The following is a 6,222-nucleotide window of genomic DNA, read 5'->3' as shown; positions in this document are numbered from 1 at the left end:
TATGAAGGTTCGCTCGGGGATTACGAGGGTTATCTAAAGGAGACAAAAGAAAAAAAAAAGGAAAAGGGGGGCTTGGGGTTTCTTAGTTTTGGGGAAATGTCTTTTGAAGTTCTTAGTGACTCTTGACACTTAGGAAGAACAAAAAAAGGGAGGAATTAAGAGATTTCCTTATTTCTTGTTTTTATATTTTAATGATTGGAGAGGATTGAAAGGGATTGCTAATTTTTGTACGAGGAGGAATTGAATCTTTTGTAAAGATAAGTCTCGTACTCTTTTTGTATTTGCTTTGAATTATTGCAATATAGCTGTATGATTCCAACGTCATTTGCAATGAACAATCCATGTGCTTTCTCCACGCTTAGTGATTAGTTTTCCGTACTCTTTTCTCTTATTATGAAGTAGTGGCATGTGTAGAAAAATTTGTTTTATGATAGAATAATTTTTAATTTTCATGTGATGAAGTAAAATCCATGTTACTTCATTGACATAACATACTGGACATATTTTATGTTAAAATCTCTTGTAAGTTGAGACTAATACTTGGAAGAGCAATGACTTTACAACTTAAGTGCACTCACATTTTCCGATTGGCTATGATGAAGCAGCTAGGTAGCTATGCAACTTTTAAAAGAAATATACTTCATGATATGTTTCTATTAGGAGTTTCTGGGTGATAGTTGATATAAGTGAATGGGTTCCTTACCATGAGTTGTAAGCCTTTTTAACCACCTTCACATCTCTGCTAGTTTATTAAACCTAATATAATATTAAGCTTATCTATCAACCCAAAAGAGTGTAGGTAGACATATGTTTCTTGCTGGCACAAAAATTATTACTTTCTATAAATTCGTCTACTGCTTATGCCATTATCTTTATTGTAAGAGAGAAGAGAATTTGATTATATAAAAACTTTCAAAAATTTAACCATCCTCTATAGATTTGGTTTTTATTTAGTTTAGTTAACTTTAATCTTAGAGTAAAGTAGTGAATTTAGGAAAATCAAACTTTCAGAAAATTTAGGCTAAGATGAGTTATTATAGACTAGAACTTTTACCGAAGACTTTATGAGTTAACACATTTCCTTGTGGGATCAATAGTAAGGGTTTTTGAAATAAAGCTCTAAATTACTTGAATGATACGTGCATTTGCGTAGTATCCCTAGTGTGTAAAATTGAATTGTGGAGAAAAACGAGAAGTATTTGTTAAATAGCACTTAGGCGGGAATTAAGGCTGCCAGCATACATGAGCAGTGGGAGTTAAGTTTTTGGCACCGTTATCTGTAATTTAAATTGAAGTAATTACACATGAAGCACACACATATTTTTTGGATCAAGTTTTTGTCGTCGTTGTCTGGGAGTCGAAGTTGATTTGACTTAAGTAAAATTTCAGTTGAACTATTTAGACTTAGAATTGAAAATTGTAGTGTCATTTATTTGTTAAAGTGCTTGTTTGGGTTTTAAAAATATTTGATTAAAAAATATACATAAATAATATAATAATTAAATAAAATAATATAAGAATTTTTTAGTGTTTTGTTTTATGAACTTTTACTTTTCTATGTGTAGTTCGGGATTTCCAGGCTTAGTGCCTTACAATTCTGAGTTAGAACGAACTATTAGAAAAATTTAAAATAAAATTGAATTTTATAATTTAGAAGAAATGGAAAACACATCACATAATAATTTAGATCATCAAATTGTGGAAGAAAAACTTCATCAGGCATAGAGACCATTAAGGGATTATGCAAACTTTATGACAGATGAAATTCACTTAAGTATACAAACTCCTGTTGTAGAAGCTAACATATTTGAATTAAAACCAAAAATTATTCAAATAGTGCAAAATAATCAGTTTGGGGGAACTCTATCGGAAGATCCAAACCTACACTTAACAGTTTTCTAGAACTTTGTGCTACTTTTTGTTATAACGTCGTGTCAAATGATGTCGTTAGACTAAGGCTTTTTCCTTTTTTGCTAAGAGACAAAACTAAAATATGGTTAAACTTATTAGCTTCTGGCTCTATTAAGACTCTGGGGGAATTGGCTCAGAAATTCCTAGCTAAGTACTTTCTGCCTTGAAAAACTGCTAAACATAGAAATTCTATACTTCATTTTGCTAGTATGAATGGGAATCAATATGCGAAGCTTGGGAAAGGTTTAAGGAACTCTTTAAAAAGTACCCACATCATATGTTACCCGATTAGTTAATCATTCAAACTTTTTACAATGGGTTAGTAGGATCCCTTAGTCTTATCATTAAAGCTACTGGTGGTGGATCACTAATGTCAAAACCATTTGATGAAGCATATGTGTTAATTAAAGAGATGACTACAAATAACTTTCAAGTGCCATCTGAAAGGGTAAATCTTAAAAAGGTAGACAGTTTTCAGATGCTTATGTGATGCAATTCTTGTATCTCAGGAGGCTTCAATATCGAGGTAGTTGGATCAAATTGGAATGAACCAACCTCAAATTACTCCAAAAATTGAGGAAGTTCACTTGGACAAATGTTTGATTCTTATTTATTATCAGAGACTTTAACTGCCATTAATAGCAGACTAAACAACCCATACTCCAACTTTTATAACCCAGGTTGGAAGAACCATCCTAACTTTAACTGAAATAATACTTGTGGGGGTGGAAACAAATAATGGGAAAATAATCAAGTAAATTCTATTGGAAGTTGAAATAAATAAAGAAACATAAATTATAAACATTCATATCTGAAAGACTTTAACAATAATCAACAATTTAAGGAGAAGAGGTTATCTATAGAAGAAGTGGTATTGCAAATGGGAAAACACTTGCAAAGTCAAATTGTGTCTATAAGAAATATAGAGAATCAACTAGGACAAATTTCTAACTCACTTAGCAGTAGGCCCCAAGGAACTCTTCTTAGAAACACTGAGATAAACCCTAAAGAGAACACTAAAGAGCAAATAAAATTTGTCCAATTAAGAAGTGGAAGAGAAATAGAGGATGTGGTTTGTAAGGAAAATGCAGTTGAGAGAAAAACAAAAAAAACTGAAGAATCTGAAGAAAATTTTTCTAAGAATCTAAAAAAACTAATTTTTACAACTAAAATTAATCTAAAAAGACCACCACTTCCATTCCCTCAAATACTTAGACAATAAAAGCTGGATAGAAAAATTTTAAAGTTCCTAAAAGTATTCAAGAAATTAATAATAAATATTCGTTTCGCTGAAGCTTTGGAATAGATGCTAAGTTATGTGAAGTTTATAATGGATATATTAAACAATAAAAGAAAATTTAGGAAATTTTCATGATCCTCAGGAGCAATACAAATTTGATGATAACCAGCATATCCATCCAAAAAGCAAATGTATTTGTGCCCAGCTAGCATATCCAACATTTGGTCAAGAAAAGGTAAAGGAAAGTGATCTTTCCTAGTGGTGGAATTTAATTTTTTATAGTTAATACAGATTTGCCAACTAGTACCTTGTCGTGTTGGTATTAATTCTTCTTTCTCATTGACAACAACAGTTACACCCCCCTTTTTTGGAACGCAACGAATTGGACTTACCCAAGTACTGTCCGAGATAGGATAGATAATTCTAGCATCTAACCATTTTAAAATTTCTTTCTTAAATACTTATTTTATTATAATGTTTAATCTCCTTTGAGGATCAAATTTAGGTTCATGATGTTATTCTAATAAAACTCTATGCATACAAATCAAAGGACTGATTCCTTAGTTATCAGCTAATGTCTCTCTAAAATCTTTCTTAAATTTTGTTAAAGTCACTAAAATTTTTTTTCTTGTAGTTCAGTTAATTCTGAGGATATTATAACAGGTAATGTAGATAAATCTCCTAAAAAGTCATATTTTAAATGTGTATGGAGTATTTTCATTTTGAATTCAGGAGGTGTTTCAATTTAAGGAATAAGATTTATATTATTTTCTGTAGTATCTAACAGCTCAAATTTCTCTTGAACATAGTTTAAATCTTCATTACATATTTCAATGAACTTATCTTGCATTTTATGCTCATCTTCATGTTTCAAATCTTATTGTTCCGTTTTCTCTTCAAATTAACATATTTCAATAAAGCATTCATCATATTTTCCTTTTACTGAAAATTTCATGGATTTTGATATATTAAATGTAACTTCTTAAGAATTGACTCTCATGGTTAACTCACCTTTTTGAACGTCTATCAAAGCTCTTCCATATGCAAGAAAAGGTCTCTCTAAAATGATTGTAACTTCTTTATCTTCCTCCATATCTAACATAATGAAGTCCACAGGGAAGATAAGTTTATCAATTTTTACCAATACATCTTCTACAACTCATTTAGGAAAGGTGATCAAATAATCAGCAAACTTAAGGGTTACAGACATAGGGGAAATCTCTCCTAAGCCTAACCTTCTTAAAGTAGATAGATGCATGAGATTAATACTGGCTCTCAAATAACATAAAACTTTTCCAGAAAAACTCCACAAAAACTTTTGCATATAGCACAAAGAATGGTAAAACTACCAAGATTTTTTTGAATTATAGCACTATACTTTTCACTAATTGCAACTGTCTCATTATTTGTAAACTTCATTTTTCTTCTAAGTATATCCTTCATAAACCTTACATAGATTGGCATTTGTTTTAGGGCTTTAGCAAATAGAATGTTTATGATTACTTTCTTAAATATTTCTAAAAATTTAGAGAATTTTTTATCTAATTTTTGTTGTCTCAATCTTTGAGAAAATAGAGGTGGTGGTTTTTTACAGTAAATTTCATTGATTTAATATAATATTTTGAATCATGAAGAATATTTTCCATAGACTTTTTAATTTTCACCCCTTCTTTCTCAACTTCAATCTCTTTTTGAACTTTTGTCTCCACTTCTTAGTTGTATCGCTTTAATTTGCTCTTTATTTTGGTCTTTAGAATTAATCTCAACATTACTAGGAAGAGTTCCTTAAGGTCTATTGCTGAGTGCAGTAGCAATATATCCTAATTGATTCTCAATTTTTTAAATTGTCACTCCTTGACTTTGTAATTGATTACCCATTTGTAATACCAATTCTTCTATAGACAATTTCTTCTCCTTAAATTGTGAATTGTTATTAAAGCCTGAAGAACAGTAAGGTCAATAGTTAGTATTTTGTTGATTGTTTACATTTCTCAGAAGGTTCGCTTGATTTTTCCTTAATTGCAGATTTACACCATTAGAGTTGTTATTATTCCAACTTAAATTAGGGTGATTTTTCTAACCAGGATTATAATAATTAGAATAGGGATTATTATGTCGATTATTTATTGCGTTCAAAGTTTCAAAGTTTCATATGATGATTGAATCATTGTTTTAATGAATTTTCCTCAACCACAGGAGATGTTTAAAATAAATTCATTTCAAATTGATCAAACTTCTTTGATGTTGCATTAATTTGAGAAGCCAAAATAGAAATTACGTCAGATTCATGAACACTAGCTACTCTTTTTGGATTTACCCTTTCAGAGGGCCATTGAAAATTGTTAGTAGATATTTCTTCAATTAACAAATATGTTTCATCAAATAGTTTTGGCATTAATGATCTACCAGCAGCAGCATCAATAATAGATCTAATAAATCTCACTAATCCATTATAAAACGTTTGAATTATTAACCAATCTGATAAGACATGGTGTGGACACTTCTTAAGGATACTTTAAATTGCTCCCACGCTTCATATCTTGATTATCCTTTAAACTAATAAAAAGATTTAATATCATTTCTAAACTTAACAGTTTTTTATGATGAAAAATATTTAGCCAAAAATTTTTTAGATAATTCTTCCCAAGTTCTGATAAATCTAGGTACTAAAAAGTTTAACCACATGATACCTTTGTCTCTTAATGAAAAAGGAAAAAGTATAAGTCTGACGGCGCCATTCGAGACTCTGTCATATTTAAATGTAGCACACAATTCTAGAAAACTAGCAAGATGTAAATTAGGATCTTTAGATGGTGTTCCCCCCAAACTGATTCTTTTGTATCATTTGGATAATAGTAGGTTTAACCTCAAATGAATTAGCAGCTACAGTAGAATTTTATATACTCAAGTGAATTTCATCTATTGTAGGATTAGCATAGTATCTTAAAGGTCTCTGTACATGCTGATGTTCATTTTCAATACTTTGATTATTTAAATTGTTTATCATTTTGTTAAGTTCTTTTTGTTTTCAAATTTTTCTTATAGTTTGTTCTAATTATGAATCGTAAGGT

This window comes from Phalaenopsis equestris, unplaced genomic scaffold (genome assembly GCF_001263595.1).
Source record: "Phalaenopsis equestris unplaced genomic scaffold, ASM126359v1 Scaffold001113, whole genome shotgun sequence".
In the NCBI taxonomy this organism is placed as follows: Eukaryota; Viridiplantae; Streptophyta; class Magnoliopsida; order Asparagales; family Orchidaceae; genus Phalaenopsis; species Phalaenopsis equestris.
This window is presented reverse-complemented; position numbering follows the sequence as displayed.